Raw genomic sequence first — 23504 nt, 5'->3', positions numbered from 1 at the left:
GTTGAATCACTCTATTGTCTGAACCCAGTAGAGAGCAGAGGACACAAGTCTGTTGATGCAGTTGGTCTCCTAGTGCAAATGAAAATTTCCAACCCAAGTGTTCTTGCCAATATCATACCCATTTCTTTGGAACTGCTCCAAACTCCTAGTGCTGGCAGAAAAGATGGATTTTAATAGCTGTAGTTGTAACATATATTCCTGTTCTCATGACCACAGCTAGTTAGGGTTGGAACATAATCATTGTCTAAAAAGAATTGATCATATTCTGTTTCCAGGAAATTCACATTTAGGGCACAAAGAGCCAGACACTTAGATGCTGTACCAGTGAGATCTTGTAGAATATGGGCAGGAGCCAGAGACATGGTGAGATGAGGTCTGAGCAAGCTGTCTTAAGCAAAGACATCCTCTCAGCTAGAGGAGATGGGAACAGAAATGCTCAGGAAAAATGAGTTCAGAATCCATTTGCCTCCAGATAGAGTAGCTAACTGGTAACTTCTCACTTCTGATTGAGCTCAGTTCTAATTTCTGTAGAATTTCTATTAAGAAAAATAATGATGCACTTTTTAATTTGAGAAAGCTTGCATGGTTTTTCTTCCTTCCAAATGATGCATGATTAAGATAATTCTAAGAAAAATAACAAGTGACTTATTAAAAAAATAAAAGAAAAAATGTTCAAACAGAAGTTTGTATGTTTCTCCAAAATACAGAGAAAAATACACATTGAAAAAAAAATACATTTTCCAAGTGAATATAGTTTACTGAATTATAAGGTAATTTGACTCAATTCTTGTATCGTTGATTAATGCCCCGTCACAGTCTTTAAAGTGTGAGTTTAGTCGGGCATTTACTCCTGTAAACCCTCTGTAGACTACCAATCAGATTTTGGATTTTTTTTCAAAGATTTTATTTATTTATTTGAGAGAGAGAGAGATAAAGCAAAAGAGATCACGAGCGGGGGAGGGGCAGAGGGATTGGTGCTCCACCGATGGGATTTTGAATAAGCATGTGAATCAACACCTGTCAGAAAAGCTTATTGATCACCAACTGATTTCAATTTTTTAAAAATGACAGCAGCACCCACTTGTAAGTACTTAGCACAGAATCCAGGGTTTGTATTTCCATTCTGTATGCCTTCTTATGTTTCATTTTGACGGTAAAGTTATTAAGAAAGGAAGCTAGAGGGGCACCTGGGTGGCTCAGTCAGTTAAGTGTCTGCCTTTGGCTCAGGTCATGATGTCAAGGTCCTGGGACGGAGCCCTACATCGGGCTCCCTGCTCCGCAGGAACCTGCTTCTCCCTCTCTCTGCTTATGCTCTCTCTGTCTCTGAATGTTTCATATAAATAAATAAATACATACATAAATAAATAAATAAAATCTTTAAAAATTAAATAAAGAAAGGAGACTAGGTAAACAAGTCTTTTGAGTGCTTCTGAGACATCTAGAAGGTAACTGAGGTTAAGTTACCCGAAATTATTTATGTATTTACCCATAGAAATTAATTTCCATTTTTGGATTCACTATGGTATATCTTTTTAGCAGCAAAAGGTGATGAGAACTCAGGATTTTTTTGTCTGCTATTTGCGTAATGTAAAATTAAAACTGAAGTCAGTTTCACTGAATACACCCATGTATACTGTGTATAGCACAACTCCAGAAAGTACTATTTATATAGACCATGACTTAAATGTTCCTTTTCTCTCTTACTGTGCAATGTAAAATTTGTACAATCATTCTTGATGATTATGTCACAGCTATCATTTTAAATTCGTGTTTCTAACATGTAAGATTCAAATGGCAAGATTTTTGGTCTTTTTATTTCACTGTGTATCCACAGCACGGAGACTAGTGTCTAAGATATGATAAGATTTTATTGCATGGATAAATGATAAAACCAAAAGTATTGAATACTTGTATTATTGAATTAAAGAAAAACAGAATTCTGACTTCACTTTAGATTTACTATATAACCACATTGAGGATTGGGCATAAAAATTAATCGACTATTAGGAACACAATATGTTAGAACCATCATTGTTGATTCACATCTAGTCACAAGACTAAACGGACATACTAAATTCAGGATGTACACAGGGAAAACTCCAATCCTATACTCTGAATCCAACTCCCAAATAGAGACTCTCTCATAAGTTTTTGGCCAATAATACTTAGAGGAAAAGCTTGCATGACAAAAGAGATAAAGACAGAGGATTCACAGAGTATTTTGTCTGGTCTACATAGTGGTAAATAATAATTTAATTAAAAGCTTGAAAATTAAATAAAACCTAAAGCTCACTTTGAGGTCTTAATTAAACTTGTTCTTATTATAAATAGACCAGGATTATCTAATTTGTAGAGGAAATAGAAATTATAAAGTATGGAAATATGGTTTACTACTTAAAATCATGCACTTTGTAAAACATCAGTATGTGGTTTCATGACATCTTCATTGTGAAAATTAATATTTACCAAGTCAGTTCCTTGTGCCTGAATATTTTATGTATGTCTTTAATTAAATGCTAGATGACAGTGCGTGTTATTCATACGAGGAATTAGATGGCTATATGTCTGCTTGAGTTCATACAAAAGTTAACATAGAAGGAAGAGAAGACAAATTAGTAAAGCCATTAGTTGTGTTGCTGATTCTAATCATTTGTTTGTTTTAGCTAGAATTTTCTGCCTTTATTGCGGTCATTAGCACTTGACAGTGAATAATCTTGTGTTGAAATTTCCTAATTAGGTTAGGATTTTTTTTTTTAAGTTGTTGCAAAACCTGAGATTCTGTCAATATGGTTGGATATAGTGATTCCTATAATCAAGTCATGGGGTCTAACTTAAGCTAAAAAATTATTTTCCATAATAGTCGAACCATGAATAGAGTCCATAATTTTGCTGATGGTTCTTCCCTCTGCACACATTAGCCATGGAAAGGCAAGAGCATGTTGTAAATCAAATAATGCTTCCATTGATCATAATGGGAGTTAAGTGTATGTCAAGAGGATGAATCCTCTTAGGTATTTGAAATGTGTTTCGGTTACTATACATCTGTTGATGTAGCTTGGTAAGGTATTTTCACACTTTCAAAGAATCACCCCTTTTGGCAAGATTAAATAAGAAAGCATCAGATGAGCCTGCTTTGCCAAGCTTCCGAATTTCAAGTGCTCCTGAGGACTCCAGGAAGCATGTGAGGCAGCATCTGTAAAATGAGCGCACGAGGCCGGGAGAATGATCCTGACCGCCTGCAAATCAGGTACCTTAGCGACACCCAGCATAACACCCTTGCTGCCAGCTACTTGCTGGATCGGCACAACATCTCTGGAGGCAGAGTCCCTCAGCCAGCACAAAAACGAGAAATCTGTCTTCTTCTTGCCAGGTTTAGGTAAATATTATGGATTGAATTGTCTGACTTTTTTTTTTTTTTTGTAATTAAGGCATATTTAGATCCAGCCGATGCAAATAGCTTCTTAATTTAGGCTATTGCTATCTTGATGAAGCAAAAAAGGAAATTATTGGATGCCCTTAACAAAGATTAAAAAAGAGGAGGAAGAAGAAATCCAAAGGAACTTACTTAGAACTCATTGCATTCTTCATGATGTTCAGGTTTCTCTATAATCAAGTTAAGGATTAAAGGTTTTACATATAAATGCAGAAATACTTCCGCACTGAAACATCTTCATTTTTATGTAATTGGAATTTCAGTATAGTTGGATCCATAATACTTATGGTATAAGGAAAATAAACATGAAGGCTAAGAGGCAAGAGAAAAGACTAGGAGGGAATAAATAAGTGGATATGGGAGACACCATTGCTTTTAAGAATATTTAATATTTAATATTAATGATAAGGATGGTAAGGGCCAGAGAGTGAAGGGGAAAGAAATAGACTAAATCACACAAACAGCTTTTGTCAAAGATTCATACAAAGAATAATATTAGAAAAAATAAGAAACCAAGAGTCCAGAGGTACTAGTCTTTCACAGTCGAAGTGTGGAAACTAGAGATAAAGAGTAATAATATACGGGTGGTAATATATGTGCCTCAGGATGGATGAATTTCGTCGTGACTAGTCACATTTAATATTTAAATAAATGGCACAGAAAAGAAATACATAATAAGATTCATAATTTTGAAAATAATACCAAACTTCTGGGAAGACAGCAAAATATCAAGTTAATGGCTATAAAGGATGAAGATTTTATGAGGCTTTGCAGGTGGTTAAAAAAGTGGCAGAGAAATTTGAACACATTCAAGTGTAAGATAATATGAGTACTGAAGTATAACAAGAATGCATGTGTAAGATGTCAGTTAGACCAGGAAAAGGATTTAGGCATCATTTTCCTGATGACAGTAATCCAATATGCTATGTGTTAAAAACACAATCCAAAAATATATCATCACTGAAAAGCGCACTGGAAGCAAACAGAAGAAAATGGCTAGGTACTACAGCGTGTCTAACGTGGCAGGCACTACTCTATGCTCCAAGGATCAAACGCCAGATAAGTTCCCTGATTTCGTCGAACTAGAGTCCAATGTGGAGGAAAGACGAATACTAGTAAGTATATTTCAGGAATGTCAAAGCATGAACCTGGAATTTTCTTCCTGCAGATGTAAGCATAGCTCACTTCTTCCACTCTTCAGGTTTTGGCTCAAATCCCATCTTCTCATGGAGGCTCTTCCTGAACATCTATTTAAAATTGCAACAGTGTTACCATTGCCTAACACCCTCTGCTTTCCTGCTTTATTATTTTTTTTCTATATAATACTTATCACGGCTAACATACCATTGAGTTTATTTATCTATTTTTTGTTACTTGTGTCTGCCAACTAGAATGTATATTTTATGCAGCCATGGGATTTTGTCTGCTTTATTTACTGCTATATCCCCAGTGTTTAGAAGAGTCCTAGGCACTACCGGAACTTAATAAATGTTGTTGAATTAATGAGTAATGTCATGTTTTGAAGAACTAAACTAAACCAATTGGATGGAGACTGTTGGGGGTTGAGGGTTACATCAGATAGTGTGGTCAAGAGAGCCATTTAAATGGATGAAGAGAAATGAGATTAGAGCCTGCCCTGTAAAGATGTGAGGAGAGGCAGTGTGGTAAGAAAACAGCAAGCTCAGAAGCCAAAGGCAAGTATGAAGTGAGAGAAGGGCTGTAAGGAGGGCGGTGGGTGGTTGGGGGTGGGAGAGGAGAGAAGATGGAACTATTAGAAAAGCAGCAGCCAAATTAGGTTTTGCCTTGTAGGCCATAAAGTGTTTAAATTATATTTTGAATACAATTAGATACTGTTAGAACTAAAAAACAAAAATGAAAGAGAACAAACAATCCCCCCCCCCCCATTCTTAAGCTGTTACATTGGCTATTGGTGAAAGGAATACAGTGAGGAATGGTAGAAAAAAAGAGAGCCTCCAAGAAGTTTTTGCCGTGGTACAAATCTTAGGTTAGGGCAGTGTAATAATAGCATTGGAAATAGTGAGAAAGGGGCCAGATCCCAGTCAAATCCTTTTCAACTCAAAAGCTTAGGGATATTGGGCAAGTTCTTTAATCACCACAAGCTTTGGTTTGTTTATCAACAAAATGGGATTAATAAATTTCTTACTTCAAGTCTTGGATGATTGGATGATTAGATCATGGTCAAATATTTTCAGGTTAAGAAAACCTTAGATGATTTTTGCATGGACTAATTCTCCAGATGTAAAGATATATGTGCATTATTAGAAACACATGGTAGGACACCCACTAGATATAAATAACAGATACGACATTTATTCCCTCTTGGAATATATGATTCAGAGCACTTAAAATTTGGACATATGCCTGAAAACCACCTGCAGATGAAACAAAATACCTCCGAGAGGCTCAGAAATGGGGCCTATCAAGAGCACATGCTCTGCTCTGGTCTCAGTTCCTCTTCTAGATTCAATGTTCCACACAAAACTGAGTTTAGAAATAAATGCGAAAGAAGGTGAGAGTCCTTTTGCCGCAGCTCTGTCAGAATTCTAGCATCAGTTCTGTTCAGAGAAAGCATAAGCTAACAGATGTTATGATTGTTGTTCACCTTATATTGATAAAATTATTCTTGAAAAGTTATATATTCACAATTAAGACACAAAGAACAAGAACTTCTGTGGATATTATACAAAAACTATAATACTGATAACCTACTCTCTTCTGTGTTGTCATATTTATTTTCAAAAGCTAAGTTGAAGACATATATTGTTAAGATTTTCTTAATATGGCTGACATTTTAAATACCATTTTCATCGCCATGGAGTAACGCCTAAATCCACAATCAACTGTAAAGCAATATGTAAGACACTGAAAGAAAAATGAAGGGCTCAGATAGAGGTATAAGCCACTATAAGTCATGAGTAATAAATGGTTACACTGCAACATAATCCCTTTATCAATATCCAAGGCTCTAAGACTTATTTATTCTCTTATTCTTACAGAAAGAGCCCAAATTTGATTTATTTATCTCATTTCATTAAGGAAAAGCTGCCAAATCTGTTTGTACAGTAAATCCCAAAGATCTGTTAAAAAAAATAATCCAAACATGGCAACAAGGCAAAAAATGGCTGCGTGTCTTTAACATCATACTGGAGCACTGTATAACAGGCTCCTCCCATATTAATTCTCTAGGGGGATGCACCTTTTTGTTTAACTTGCTTTTTACTACCGATTTATGCCCAGAATTTATTAAGGTTAGTATTAACTTATATATTGTTGTCCAGTAGAGAAGCAAGTGATTTCTTTCCAATATAAAAGATAACCACAAAATTTAGTTTTAATGACCTATAGGACATTACACAATTTCGTTTCTAGCTTAGCAAATTTATATTACCTGCCCTTCCCAACTAACTATAAAAATTCCTGTGTCTCAGATGTTCTCAATCAACCTTACCATCCTACTGGGTCCTTCATTAATGAGTCAAATACAGCTTTAATATGTACTCACTCTATATATTTGTTTGAAACATGATTTTGACAAGGAAAGTGACACCTTGACAATTTTTAAGCTTCCATAAAAATGTTGAAGCAGATTAAGCTTAATTTCTAAAAAGGCTATCCAGTGCACTTTTATTTCCCTTTGGATTTTGGATTAACTCCCAAGGTGCACTATTTTACCTCCACTGAATTTCTCTCTCTCTCTGGCTTTTTTTTTCCTGGTCCTTGGCAGAGTTTGGTTTTCCTGATGGTTGGTTCATGCTAAAAATATCATTCCCTAATGGAACAGCAATGGCTGAGAATAGAATTTTGTGGTCCAACCATTTGGTGATCTCCGGTGAGAACCTCTCTCGGGTTAGAAATGAAAGAACACGGGGCACCTGGGTGGCACAGGGGTTAAGCGTCTGCCTTCGGCTCAGGGCGTGTTCCCAGCATTATGGGATCGAGCCCCACATCAGGCTCCTCTGCTATGAGCCTGCTTCTTCCTCTCCCACTCCCCTGCTTGTGTTGCCTCTCTCACTGTCTTTATCTCTGTCAAATAAATAAATAAAATCTTAAAAAAAAAAAAAGAAAGAACATGTACTTTTTAGTCTTCTTTGCTTTGCTCTTTATCCACAATGACTTTTAATCAATTAAAACATTTCCCACTGGAAAGGAGAAACACTTTTGAGATCTGGAGAAGTGAGCTTTTATGTTTTGTTTAGATTTGACCTTGGTTAAGGTGTGACCAGAAGCTGCAAGTTCTCTTGTGTCTCAGTATCTGTGATTGAGGAAAGCCTTTACCCCTTGTGTAAGAGTTTGAAATATTTTTGTTCCTCATTAAGTGTACACAAATTTGATTATAATTTCTCTTAAAATCATTTCTATATTTACATTTTGTAGAAAAGAAAATAAAGCAAACAATAAAAAGTAAGATAAGATTTTTAGGGATGAAGAAGGAAGGAAATTACCTCCCACAATTTGAATGTGTTGGTCTTAAACAAGGAAAACAAGCTTCTCTCAAATCGACTAACTCAGAACCTTATTAGGTAAGAATTCAAGTTTACACAATCAAGGTGAACCCTTGGTAAAGATGAGTTTTATAATTTTGGTTAAAAGCATTAATTTTTCTCTGACCTTAATTATTTGAATTATGATACAAATATGCATCATTTTTAAATATGCCTTGGGCTTGTGTCTCATAAAAATATTAGTTAATATGAACTTTCTAAACTTCTTATATTGGTACAGATCACATAAGCTAACAGTACTCCAACATTAATGTTTAAGATTATAGAATATGTATATTGTTAAAATACATTAAATTATACTTTTAGTGAAATTTTAAAAAGTCAACAGCAATTATACTCTCTAGGATGTCAGCTTAAACATAATTTCTCAGATTGTTAGTTAATTTAAGATCCTGGGACAAAATTAGATTGAGTTAATGGTAATTTTTGGATACCTGGATAATTTCTAAGTAAGAAAAAATTTGGAATTCTTGCTCAATTCATATGTATCTAATTTTATTTACAATTAAAAATGTCATAGAATGACTATACCTTTTGGTTTTGCTTATCAATATCTTTATTTTTCTGGTTTTGTTTATAAATATGTTTAGTTTTTTCCGTTCAGGAAAATGTTAAAGAAATAGTTGAAGCTGTAATAGTTCTTACTACATATTTTGTGAGCTTTGCTCATGTGCTAAAATATTAGTTCTTAGTGGCCTACCTCCCTATTTTCTCTGTGACATAGGATTAATTCATTTGCTTAAGAGTCTAGGAATAATAAAGTCAAAGAAATATGAGTGAAGGTAATGGGATGTCTCCCTATCCTTCCTCTATCCCTCTCTTTCTTCCACTGCAAGGGAAAATAGTTTTGTCCTAACCTAAAACAAAATGTCAGCTTGTTCCAGAAGAGGAAAAAGATACAGTGTAAGACAAAACTTAAGTAGTAACACAATTTGTAGAATATTTAAGGGAAGTTAATTTTATTTGCCTTGGTTTAGAATTTATTTTGAGTTGTGTTCCCCCGGAAGATATATTAAAGTCCTTATCTCTCGGTCACCTGTAAATGTGACCTTATTTAGAAATAATCTTAGCAGATAGAATCAAGTCAAGATGAGATCCTTAGGGTGGGCCCTAATTTGGTATAACTGGTACCCTTGGAAGAAAAGGGGATTGATACAGAGGGGAGAATACCACATGAGGAAGCAGAGACCCAAAGGGAGGAAGAAGGCCCTGTGAAGATGGAGACAGGCATTGGAGTCATGTTGCCACAGACCAAAGCAAGACTGGGGCCACCAGTAGTTGACAAGGCAAAGAAGAATCCCCCCTTAGAGGCTTCAGAGGGAGCTTGGCCCTGCCTGCCGACATCTAGCTTCCAGAACAGTGAGAGAATAAACTTCTGCTGTTTCAAGCCACCCAAATGCTAATTTGTTATGTCAGCCCTGGAAAACTAATATACAATACCTGTAATATTGACTCTGAAAAGAAATGGAGATGTGTCAAAACATCAAAGTTGACTCTTTCGAGGGTTTGCTCGTTAAAAAGGAAAAATGTGTGGATTCTCCATTGCTAAAGCAGAACTGGGGCACTTGGATGGTACAGTCGGTTAAGTGTTTGACTCTTGATTTCAGGTCTGGTCGTGATCTCAGGCTTGTGAGATTGAGCTGGGCATGGGGCTCCACGCTCAGCGCGGAGTCGGCTTAACACTCCCTCTCCCTCTCCTCTGCCCCCTCCAGCTCATGCTCTCTCTCTCTTTCAAATAAATAAATCAATCTTTTGAAAAAACACTGAAATTTTGGTTTTCTCATGGATAAAATAACTAATTGGTCTTAGAGTATTTAGTCTGTTCTTAACAAATAGCAATAAACAGTAATTTTCCATCTTTTGGATAAACTTCCCATAAAATAGGGACAGTATTTCACCAAGATAATTTCCTACGGTTTCTACTGACTTGGTTTTATCCTTGGTCATTTTTAAAAGCAAACAATGAGAGGTGCCTGGGTTGCTCAGTCAGTTAAGCACCCAACTGCTGGTTTCGGCTCGGGTCATGATCTTGTGGTCATGGGATCAAGCCCTGCACCGGGCTCCATGCTCAGCCCTTCAGTCTGCTTTGGATTCTCTCTCCCTCTCCCTCCCCTTCTGCCCCCCTGCATGCACCTCTCTAAAATAAATAAATAAATAAATAAATAAATAAATAAAATCTTCTGAAAAAAGCAAAGAATGAGTATTCCTTGCTTCAGAAAGAGCTATGCTTCTTTAAATTTGTGTTACCTTCTTTTATGTATATATTTTTCAATATTTTATTATCCTTTGGGCTAGTAGGTGATTAAGCTAAACAGTTTTTCTCAGGCATCTCTGCTTATCTCTTAATCAAATATCCATAACTTCTTTGATAATTCATTTGATTTTGCCATCTCAAGATCATATCCTAAATTCAGAAAAAATATAATTTTCAAAATGTCTTTTATATCCAAAATTATCTTTGATATTTACCAAATGGCTGTTTGCAACAATTGTAATCATTTTTTTTTCTTTCACCTCAAAAAAGGAGGATACTAGAAATAATTAGATTTTTTTTGTTGCTTCTTATTAATTAGCTCAATGCAAGTGTATGGTCTACAAGGGAAGAGGTGTCAGATAAAAGGTGAAGCTTAGCCTTTCTTAGGTTAATTCTGTACAAGTGAAAATGACCAATCTAGTATGTTTTAAAGATGATATCCTTTATAAGATGTATCGATTTCCCTGGAAATGTATCAATGCCTTCATTGTCCATACTATGTTTTTACCCTCAAGAGAAACATTGATCAGTTTCTTAGAAAAGAGTTATTTATTTCACTCCAAAATGATCTTGTCCATTCTTACACTCGTGGTTGTTGTAATGAGATAATAACCTCTATTCAGTCTATCATCAGCAGGTTATTTCTACTTTTCCCCTCATGCTTGCCTGAAGGCTGTGCCACAAACTACAGATTTTGTTGAGTTTTCAACAATGAAGGACAGTCTCAAGGTCTTCCTGGGAAAACAACAATAGCTGTACCAGGTATTCTTAACTACTGTTACATCAAGGAAAAGATTCATATATATGGGCTTCTGAGTTGTCATTGCTTAGAAACCTGTCAGACTATACTGAGAACTGAGTCAGGATTTTCTTTCTCTTTTTAGTTAAGAAATAGATGACTCAGGAGGGCAGCCTGCTGGCTCAAAATCCAGAGGAAGAAGAATTAATGAAGAAGTGAATGAGATGCTGAAGGAAATCTAATTGTGGTTACTCTCTATTGAATGTATGATGGTGTTGCTGCTTCAAGCTCATATTCTATTTTGATGAGTAGAGAAGAAAACTTTTTAGTCCCGATTCATTCTAACCCTAGATTCAATAGACTATGCTTTTGCAAACCGAAATAAAATATTCTTTAATAATACATTTTTTCCTGACCCCTCAGAATTCAGAAACAATACTTTCACTAGTTCTTTATTTTCTTTTTTCCTCTTTTTTCATTTGAGACTAGTTCTTTACTTTCAACGGCAATGTCATTATTTTCATAGGTTTAATAAGAATTGTCATCCTGTTTACAAGAATGTAATTGTATAAATTGATCGTGTAACCAAAGGCATAACTGGAGTGTCAAATTTTATTTGATCACTTATGATAACACCACTATTAAGGACAAATATTATACTTCATACATGGAACTAGTGCCTACAAAGTCCTCCCAGGAAACACGTCTGGTAATTGTTCTATGGTTTATATCGGTTCTAGGCCTTACATGTAATAAAGAAGGTTACTTCCTAGCAGGCTAGAAACCGGGACCTTGAGAAGTGAGGAATTTACCCTTAATTATAGGTACCACAAATAAATTTTTAGAGATGAATTTTGGGGATTGGTTTCAGAAAATCCAGGGGGAAAAAAGTGATTAAGAAGAAACTGCTGGGAAAAGTAGAGAACATTGAAGATGTGATCCTAGATTATTTATAAAATTTCCAAATGAAAATCAATAATTTGCTTTAATAATTGCTCAATGTTGTATAGGTCTAGATTTATTAACCATACTACAAGAAAACTTGTATGGCTAGTTAGCTTTTTTGCTGTGCTTATGTAAATTATTTAGATGAACAGCAACAAAAAAATGATATTAAGATTTTTTGTAAAAATATTTGGAGATTATTTATAATAACAAGTATTGTAAAGAAAAAATATCCAAAATATAAAATAAGGCAATAGGATGGTTAAGTGTCCTTATAATGTCACCCTAGGGATTATTTAATCAGCCTACTCAAGGATCATTAATTCTATAAAACAGGGTTGGCAAATTATAATACTTTGGCCAAATTCAGCCCATGACTTATTTTTTATGACCAATAAGTTGAAAAGAATTTTTACATTTGTAAAGGGTTATAAAAAACAGAGTAAAAGAGAATATGCAAGAAGATTATATGTGGCTTGTAAAACTTTAATGTTTACTATTAGGCCTTTCACAAAAAAGTCTAATTTGCTCTAGAATATGTTTTTGTCTGATTTGTAATTAGTATTTGTTAAGGCCTGAAGTCTGAGAAGTTGATGTAAATTTGTAGGTTTTTGTCCCTTAGAAGGCAAATTATTTCTATCTGGTAACAAAGGTAACGCTAAATGTTAAAGTTTTACTGACTTATTGTATTTTAACCAATTTTGTCTGTAATATAGCAAACTTATTTGCATCCTGAGAGATTATATAAATTGCTGTTTTTCAAACTCTTCTCTTTTTTTTAAGATTTATTTATTTATTTGAGAAAGAGAGAGACATCGTGAGTGGCGGAAGAGGCAGAGAGAGAGGGAGAGAGAATCCTTAAGCAGACCCCCACTGAGAATGGAACCTCATGTGGGACTTGATTTCAAGACCCTGAGTTAATGACCTGAGCTGAAATCAAGAGTCAGCCACTCAACCCACTGAACCACCCAGGTGCCTCTCAAACTCTTCTTTGCTATCCTTGATCTATGAGTTTTTATATGTATATATATTTCTCAAAGATGTTTTTCCATATGATTTTATATGCATACACACATATACATATACATATGTATGTGTTTGAGTGTATATATATGCATATGTATATGTACACACACGTGTGTGTGTTTGTGTGTGTGTAATTTTGGAATCCAAGTAAAGGAGCTGTTAGGAGTTACTTACACATTGCTATCAAAAGCACAAATAAGAATATACATATATTAATAACTACTGAGATTGCCATTATTAACTATTATACATGAAAGAAACTCCTTACTAAATGAGTTAGTGATTTGTTACTAAAGAAAATTTTAATCAATTTTTTAAGAAAAAGAAAATTTGAATATAAAAGATTTTAAAAGTACCTTAAAATATGTTTAAGAAACAATTAAAACCAAAAGACAAGTTATAAATTTGTATTTATACGCTAAAAAACTGACAAAGATTGTCTGTAAGAGCTTCAAGCGCTCTTAGAAAGTCATATGAAAATATAAATATCTTAGGTTCTAGAAGGGGCAAACGATATGAAGAAGCATTTTGAAAAAGATAAAATATAAATAGTATACACATAGAAATGTTTAACTTCACAGGTAAAGGAACTGGTAAGAGCTACTTACACATTGTTATCAAAAGCACTAATAAGAGATATATGTATATTTATAACTACTGACATTGCCATTATTAACTATTACACATTATTATTATATAAAGAAGCTCCTTCCTAAATAAGTTAAGGGTGTGTTACTACATTTTAGGACATTTGATATGTGAAATTCAGTGCTAAAATTCAATGTTATAATAGCTGTAAGAAGAGATTCAACTTCTTTTAAATTAAGATAATTACTTTTCTCTTAAAAATACTCCATAAACATATGCATTTCATGGCATAAATTTGTAAAGTGACTAACCAAATAAGGTGGTGTATTGACTTCAACTCAGATGTCAGTTTGAATCTACTTAAATTTGGTTTTTTTTACAATAATTTTTTTTATTATATTATGTTAGTCACCATACAGTACATCCCTGGTTTTTGATGTAAAGTTCGATGCTTCATTAGTTGCATATAACACCCAGTGCACCATGCAATACATGCCCCCCTTACTACCCATCTCCAGCCTGTCCCATTCCCCCACCCCTTCCCCTCTGAAGCCATCAGTTTGTTTCTCAGAGTCCATGAATCTACTTAAATTTGTTTAACTATGATTTTTAAATTTAAGAGTATGCTATTATTACATTGAAAAAATACTTCAATATAAAGCTTTAGGGACATCAGACAGAGATACTTGATTAATACAAGATAATTTACACAACTGCACATGTCATTTTGAATAACTGAAATAATTCAGATATCCAAAAATATTTAGCTTAGGTTAAGTCAATTATAGTATACCAATTTAAAGAAATGTTTTGTTATGTTTAAAAATAATTATTAAGAGGAGACTATGTAATAATTTGGATAAACTCTATTTTATGACGTGATAACAGAAATAGTATAATTACACTATTATAATTAATGAGTGTGTTAAAATGCTAAGAATGAAGTACTCCAAAATTCAATTTTTTCTATTTTCTAAATACTATGCAATATCATTAAATTTTGTATTATCAAATATTTAATTAATAATTCAAAAATAATATATGAGTACTTTATATGCATTGGTTACATTGAAATAATGGTAGCCAAATATATTTTAAGATATGAATACATGCTTTTAATTCACTAAACTCAGATATCCTCAATACCTGGTATATAGTAATTGCCCAATAGAAGTCAAGTGACTGAAATATCAAATGTATCACGAAAGACAAATCAATTTGAGTTACTCTTACTTCGACAATTTTAGCCTTTGTTTAGCTATTCATTTGGTTCTGTGAAGAGCTGCAACCAGTCTTAGAAGGATAAATCAGTCTCTGTTTTGCAATACTGACATGTCTCAGTTTTGTAATCCCATAAACTTTGTTTTAAGATCACGCAGGTTCTAGAGGCAAATAATGGGAATGAAACAATGTTCCTGAGGGTCGCATGGCGTATCTTATACCATGTTGAGAAAGCAAAAGGAACTAGGATCTTCAAAGCAGTGTTTCGTAGTGTGCCCCCAAGTCTGACATTCTCTTCCATGCTACTGCTAAGAAATTGGCTTTTAAATAAAGATATCAATACATTACATTGAAATTGAAGAATGCCTATCACCATTGTTGAAACAAGATTCAAGGAAAGGTGCTCTGAGGAAGGATCAGCGATGCACTCCAGGTCAAAGGAGATTTCCCTGTGAATAAGTAAGAGTTGCCTGTGATGTGAGCATAAGAGAGGACAGTGGGGCATTGCTGTCTCAGAGTCATCCCCGCTACAGTGCAGAAGTACATAGGCTGCTGCATTAAATGCACAGTGGTTCTCAGACGTGGAGTGGGTGATGTGGAAAGGTACGTGCTCATCAGAGGGCCGTGCCACGTGGTTCAGAGCCCTTGCTGTAAATTCACATCCCAGCTCCACAAATAATTAACAGTACCTCTTGGCCAATAACCTATCCCGTTGATTCTCAAATCTTCAGTATGCATCAGAATCACCTAGAGACCTACCGAAAACACAGGTTGCTGCTTTCCACCCCCAAAGTTTCTAATTCAGGATGTCTGGGATTTGGCTCAAAAATCTGAATTTTCCAAGGGATACCAATACTGTAATCTGAGAACATACTTCAAAATCTAGCACTTCTCGTCATTATACTCATCTGTAAAATACTAATAATCAGAGGGTCGGTATAAGGATTAAGGGAAAGAATCTATCTGGGGCTCTTGTGTTTGCTGTTGTACAACAAACACTATCATTAACTAAAATGAATGTATAGTATTAATGCGTACATTCAATAAACTTTGATTGAGTCCTCTGTTCTAGGCCAGTTATGGCGATGAATGGATCGAATTAAGGTGAGACGGCCATCATGGAGCTTTCACGGATCATTTTAACCAGGGATGTACGGCAGACAATGTTTGCGTCCCCTCCCACACCCGAATTCATAGGGCGGAATCTGATCTCCAGTGTGGTGGTGTCTGGAATAGAAAATTTAGGAGGCGATTAGGTCATTTAGGGGAGGGCCCTCATGAATGGGATTCTTGTACTTGGAAAAAAAGACCCCAAAGAGCTCTCTTGCCTTTTCCACCATGTGAGGACACAAAGAAAAGACAACTATCTATGAAGCAATATGCTGATTTTCACCAGACCCCTAATCTGCCTTGATCTTGGACCCCAGCCTCCAGAGCTGTGAATAGTCAACTCTGCTGTTTATAAACTATTTAGTCCACAGTATTCTGCTGTAGCAGCCCAGACTGACAAAGACAGGGTGACAAAAAGTGAAGTAATCATTAAGCAAAGTGAGGCAGTATGTCAGATGGTTATTCAAGTTGTGTAAATGCTGTGGTGGTTGGTGGTGTCAGGGGGCTGGCTGCTGAAATGGGGCTGTAGGGCAAGGTCTTTCGGAAGGTGATATTTGTATGAATACCTGGAGCAAGTGAAGGAGGAAACCATTCAGGCAGTGGGAGAAGAACCCGTCAGGTGGAGAGAATAATACTATTTCTGCAGTATGTAATTCTATTAAAAGAAGAAGGAGGGTGAGAAATAGAAAAGAAACTGTAGGTGTGTAAGGAAAAATCCCAAGAGGATGTATATGAGAAAGTAAACCAGGATTATTTTTTGGAATCCATATGATTTTTTTAATTTTGTTTTTGTTTACCTTGAGTTTTTGAGTAGCTGTTTAACAGCATCAGCTGCGTAATTTGTGGAGTCTATTGCTAGATGAAAATGTCAATCCCTTGTTCAAAAAGCTGGAAATGTGCCGTTAGTGGTTCAGAAATATAAAGCTGTCTCTTTTCTTGAACATTCCTTCTCTCAATTTGCCAGGGTATCTTTTGTTACTTAATGTGATTTAAGTAAAGAAAGCAAAAATTTTAGGGGCGCCTGGGTAGCGCAGGCGTTAAGCGTCTGCTTTTGGCTCAGGGCGTGATCCCGGCATTCCAGGATCAAGTCCCACATTGGGCTCCTCCGCTGTGAGCCTGCTTCTTCCTCTCCCACTCCCCCTGCTGTGTTCCCTCTCTCGCTGGCTGTCTCTCTGTCACATAAATAAATAAAATCCTTAAAAAAGAAAAAGCAAAAATTTTAAATTATTTGCCTGCATTGTACCATTCTTCATTACACCACACAATCCCAGTTTTAAATGCAAGGAGAAGACGAGTTGATTTTTGGGGCTCCTGGGTGGCTCCGTCGATTAAGCATCTGCCTTCAGCTTGGGTCATGATCCCGGAATCCTCGGATCGAGTCCCAGATAGGGCTTACAGCTCCATGGGGAGTTTGCTTCTCCTCCTCCCTCTGCTCCTTTCCCCACTCGTTCTCTTTCTCTCTCTCTCTCTCTCTCTCTCTCTCAAATAAATAAATAAAACCTTAAAAGGGGGGGCAGTTGATTTTCATTTGATCACCAAAATTTCATAATTCCTATTTCAGAGTTTGTGCACACCCATGTATTTCTTTACTACCAGAACAGTGGAAACACTGTGTAACAACCCAACCCTATTCCACTTCCAGATACATGCACAACCTACCGGTATTTTCTACCTGCTGTGGACTGAGTAAGGAGGGGCCGAAAGGAAAAGGAACTATGAGTTTTCCTATTAGTCCCTTCCTTTTCTCGTCATCATTTTCAGTGCCAGTGTCTGGCTACAGATGAGGTAGCATGAGCCTGAAACGGTATGACAGGGTGTCTTGACATTTGTATTTTTTTGGGCCACAATTGCCTTCTTGGGTTCTAAGCATATTTTAGTTTGAAGGAAAAGTGTGACCTCTCAAGGCTGTCAGTGTCCCTGCTTTCTAAGTCATGCATGTAACCTTACCTTATACTGGCTTGGAGTCTGTCTGTTCTCCCATAGACTGCGGGTTCGCCAGCATTCTGGGTTTTGGGGCGCATCGTGAATGCTGTACACAATGGGGAACCTAGGAACGGTGAATGCCCATTTGCATAAGTCTCTTGCCCATTCAGGCTTCACTAACAAAACACAAATTCAAAGATAAAGTTGCTAAGGATTTGAGAAGGAAGCAGCAGGGCCCTGAGCTAAGCATAGACCCATCTGAGCATGAGGCCTGGCTGGCTTGCACAGGCCACGTGCCCATAAAGCCACCTCTGCTGTGAGGTCTCTCCCGGGAGGGTAACAAACACACTGTGAGGAACGGCATTAGCCATGTTCAAATATGGAACTGGAATGCCATGATAATGTATGAGCCGCAGCCAGTTTGTGATTCCAGATGGAACGCTCTGTACCTTTAAGATCCCTCACCAAGACATCATATTTTCTTTAAAGCAGATGCCTCTTGATTTATGAGCATCAAACCGCTCTCTCATTTTCTGAGAGATAAAACCTTAATACTCAGTGGTACACATGTAGTGGTAACCATGTTGTTTTCAATTTAGAAAAGCCTAGGAGGAACTATAGATTATTTTAAGAGACTCTTTCCAACATCTCTGCCTTCTACGCTTCAATTACACTTAATATAGCCCATGAGCGTTAGTAACAATTCAAGCTTTATTCTGGACCAGAGACACAAGGCATGAACGCCCCAATTCTTTCATCACTCCCTGTGAAATTTTAATGGTGATTTCCAAAATGGCTTAAATCTATTGTTGCAGTTATCAATTTATGGAACTCCAGATTCACAATGACAGGAAATAAAAGGTCTACTTCTTAATGACATAGGATCTTTCTTGTTAACAGGTTTTTTTTTCTTCCCCCTAAATTGAGTCTCTCATTAATTATTGACTTCTGGGCTAATAAAGCTTGAGTGCCCGCAAACCAGTTATACAACTTTTACAAAAACAAAGTTGCCCGACTTCTTCTTCTTCTTAAAATGAGCTTTTTTTCTAAAGCACATTTAGATTGTAATCTCCTCCAGGGCAGGAGCTATAAATTCAGAATTTTTTAAGTACTCCAGAGCTTCTAGAATTGTATTCTGGGCTCAATATATACTCAATCAATGCTGATGGACCGTCTGCCTATAAGATCTGTACAAAGTAATTTGCTGTTCAGTGAAAACTCAGAAATTTGAGTCCCCATAGATTACCACTGCCCTAAAGGATGGAGAATAAGTAGGGAAGGGAGGACTTAAAAGATTAATGGTCATTCTCATTGTAGGAGATGTTTAGGAGGGATTGGGCATAGTCATCCTTTGCCACAGCACACAAACCATTTTGTACTACTACTGGGTTCTGTTTGCCCTAAGGTAACCGCTGGATGTTCTTTGAGATGACAAGGAGATTTACAGCCAGAAACTGTATCTATTTTATTAAATGATGCAAAGCTGCAGAGTCTCTGAATTTACAAATATATTTGGGCAAGAAGGAGAAGGAGTTTGTGAATAAAAAAAGAAAATCAGCAAGTGAAGATATATGCCAGTGTTCATTCAGTGGGAAATAAAGTTCACATGAAAAAAGTAATAAAGTATATATGGAAGTGAAAATGGATAATAAAAGTGAATTTAATAAATTAACACGAAGCAAGGTAAAAGGTCAAAGCAAAAATTCCAAGTCTCCATATTTACACAGGACATTTGACTGAGACCCTAAAACAGCACTCCCTTTGTGAATATCTTTAAGATGGGCAAACTTTTCCTTTTCTAAAACATATCTGTCCTTGAGATCTTTCTATGCTGCACCTCTTTTTCTTTCTTTCTTTCTTTCTCTTTCTTTCTTTCTTTCTTCCTTTCTTTTTCTTCCTTCCTTCCTTTTCTTTCTTCCTTTTCTTTTTTCTTTCTTTCTTTCTTTCTTTCTTCCTTTCTTTCTTTCTTTCTCTTTCCTTCCTTCCTTCCTTCCTTCCTTCCTTCCTTCCTTCCTTCTTCTTTCTTTCTTTCAGGAATATGGATCCTGCAATTTCAGCATGTCGGGATCAGACATTAAAGGGGTATGTGTGTGTGTGTGTGTGTGTGTGTGTGTGTGTGTGTGTGTGTGTCTTTTTTTGCCTTCGAGTGTTACTTGATTAAAGTTTGCCTCCTCCCAATGAAAGGAATAGCCCTCTAAATAGGGGCCAGATCAAAATATTTTTGGTCCTGAGGGTTATACGTCCTCTGTTGTAACTACTTATCACTGCCATGGCAGTACGAAGGAACACAGACAAAATGAAAGTAAATGGGTATGACTCTGTTCCAATACAATTTTATTTGCAAAAACAAGTAGTGGAGCAGATTTGGCTTGTAACACTGTAGTATCCCAATTCCTGCTCACTAGATACAATCTCGCAAATGAGTATTTCCATGGGTTCAGTGGCCTTTCATTCAGGGGATATTCAGAAATGGAGGAGATACTTGTGTAAGCTGTGGAGTCAGGCAAATCAAGACGAATGATTCTAGAGTAAATGAATTAATCCTGAATCATAAAGATCAACCTATGTTTGGATGGTAAATTTACCAGCAATACTGTTATAAACATCTAATGAGATCTTGCGATTTTCATAAATATAACAAGAACTAAATCCAGGCTTATATGCATTTAAAGTATTTATTTTTGTATTAAGAAAGACATAATTACAGAGGGGATAGCACCTGCTTTTGTGCTAAGTAGTCTGTAGACATGTAGCAAATAATAATTAAATAAAATGCCCTTAATTCTCATTCTCCTAGCATTTGTTTCATTGAATGGATCTGAATAGTTAAATAAATCAGTCTGTTCTTCCCAACTGCCTCCCCCTTCCATAGCCAAGATCAATGGTCTGAGGTCAGGACTCCCAGACAGGTTGAGGGTCAGGGAGACAACCCTTGATCTATTATTCTTTCATTAACATGAAAATACTTCACAAACAGTACATTAATTTTTATGACTTCCTGTTTTCAAATAAATATGTATCATTTAGTTATCCCATTTGAAGAAATGACACACTGGTCACTCATAACAATAGCTCAGGTTTTAAATTGTCATTTTATATCTACATCTGAAGACATAGACAACAAAATGGAAGAATCGAGAAATCTATTGAAAAGAAATTTTCTGAACAATGCAAACATATTGAGTAAAAGAAAGCATTACTAGAAAAAACAGAGGCCCAGTTTTACATAAACGTGGATCACCAGCAGTGATATGACCATGCAATTCTGGGCACACTCTGGGATACTCTGAAGGAGGCTATCTGAATCTTAGTTATCTAGAAAAATAGAATGGCATGGAGACTTCTGGCGCTTCCTTTTTTTAGATTAACAAATTGTGTGTGTCTGTCTGTTTCCCCAACAGGTGTAAATCAATAGTACTTTTATTTTTTACTTTGTCATACTTATCAGTCTTCCAGTTAAAGTTCTAATTCATACGTATACCTACACAGAAGCCAAACTTTGAATAAACTCCACATGAAATGATGAACTAAATATATTTCAGTATTTGTCAGGCCCCAGTTGGCTAGCTAATATTCAAATCAAAATCAGAATGCTCATGAAAACCAAATGCAATCTAAAGAGCAACATCTTAATCCTATGAAATTGTCTCTGATTTTTTAATTGTAAAATGATGTTATTTTATTAGAATAATAAATAATTCATAAGGTATATATATGATGAAAATAAAACCCGTACCTCTGTAGTTACAAAAAGCCACACATAAAGTTAGAGCTTGATTTTCTTTCCCAAAGTTGTTGCCACTGTGCTGTTGATCTGATCATTTATGGTCTTCAATTTGCATATATATATATATATATATATATATATATATATATATATATATCTGACATCATTTGTGAATGCTTTATGACCTACTCCGAAGTCTTTACGTCGGTTTATGTGTTATATATAACTCTTCAGCATGGAGTTGTTTGTAATAGGCCTAAAATCCATTCTGATCCTAATGTCCTTGTATTATCTTTCCAGTGTCTAAGCATAATGTTCTTAGTCACCATTAAGCTTAATGAGAGCTATTTGGCACGTCCATGAAAAATATCTTTTCTTTTCAGAAAATTTGATAGCCAGAGAAATATCATGATTGGGATTCTTTTTTCCATTTGCAGACAGTGAAAATAATACAGTAAAATATTAACCCCCAATTTACATGTTTTAAAAGTGTAGTAAAGATGAAATAATCAGGATGCCTTCAATAATAAAGCAGAACTGGCATCTTCAAAAACCAGTTTCCACCTGTGAGAGGTTCAAATCCATTTAATGATCAGTGAAAAGTGGAAATAGATTCATTTGGATTTTTCCAAATCAAAAATTATATTCCCTTTGTGGTCTAAATTTCTAGATTCATGTAAACATTATTTTCACATCTGCTAAAATCAGAAGGAAAATGTTACTTTTCTTGCCAAAAGCAGAAAACATGGGTAAAGGCAAGTGACTTTACTTTTGCTAAGTTTGTTTCAAATGTATACATGGAAAAAGTCAAATCAAATTTGTTAAATATAAGCTTTGAGCAGACATTAACATCAGTGTGCTATCTTAGCCTGTTCCCTTCTGGCTGGATAAAGTGTTAAAGAAATGGCTTAAATTAGCAGAAAACAGTAAACACAACAACATAGCAAGGCAATATCCAAATCAGTTAGGTAAAAAATAACATTAAAAATGTCAACCACCACCACACAGTAAACAGGTAAAACACATGATTTTACATCCTAATGGGTACTTGTAAATGTTCAGAAGTTTCTCAAAAGCACTGAAATATTTTAAGTTACCTACAAGTAAATGTATATTTCTGGAAAACATTTCCCAGTCCATGAACATTAAGGGTGGGGAAAATTAGACATTCATTTACATTAAAGAAGCAGGAATATAAATAAACTGCACTAAAACTTTGCAGCAAAATGGATTTCTGAAAGATTTCCACAATTTAAACTTCGTAGCAGTTAGGTATAATACTAAATCCAGGACTTACACTTAAAGTGTCTAATGGGAACAGCTCTAAGGAGATTGAATAAAAACTGTAAGTAATAGTAAGATTACCTTTATTTGATGCTTTCTATGTGCCAGACATACTTCTAATCCCTTGAGAATTATGTGTAATCCTCATTGCAGTCCTCTGAGATAGATGCTATCATTGTCTGTATTTTCACAGCTAGAAGCCAAAGAACAGATATTATAAATAACCTGCCACTATCCCAAGGTAAATGGGAGGTAAGTGGTAGAACCAGGATTTCAAAGTGGAAATACCAAAAACTGCCCAGGAAACTTTTAAAGAAACTTAAACTTCCTGCAGATAATACACACTGTAGGTAAGTATGCATGTTAGCTACTCTGTCTCCCTTCAATTCTTCATCAGTCAGGAATATAGACTCTAGAAGATGCTTCCTCAAAAGGTTTAACCAAAGTGAGCATAATGAAGGGATCATTGACAGTGATTTAAGCAAGGTTAAAGGACCCACCAAAGCTGAAGAAGACTAGTAGTCGATGCAGTGGTGTGCTGCCCTGTTCTCTCCTTGACGATAACCCACTCTTACCCTCCACTCCTCCACCACTATGGAAAGTGCTGGGCTGAGGGCTCACCAAAATTGTCCTCTGCCAAAGAAGGCTGTCTCATCCAACCATATGCCCCTTCTCTGGGAAGCCCACAGACATTGAAAGGTCTGCAAAGTCCCAGGCTCCCCATCATGAAA

Source organism: Ailuropoda melanoleuca, chromosome 2 (genome assembly GCF_002007445.2).
Source record: "Ailuropoda melanoleuca isolate Jingjing chromosome 2, ASM200744v2, whole genome shotgun sequence".
NCBI lineage: Eukaryota > Metazoa > Chordata > Mammalia > Carnivora > Ursidae > Ailuropoda > Ailuropoda melanoleuca.
Note: the sequence above shows the minus strand (reverse complement) of the source record.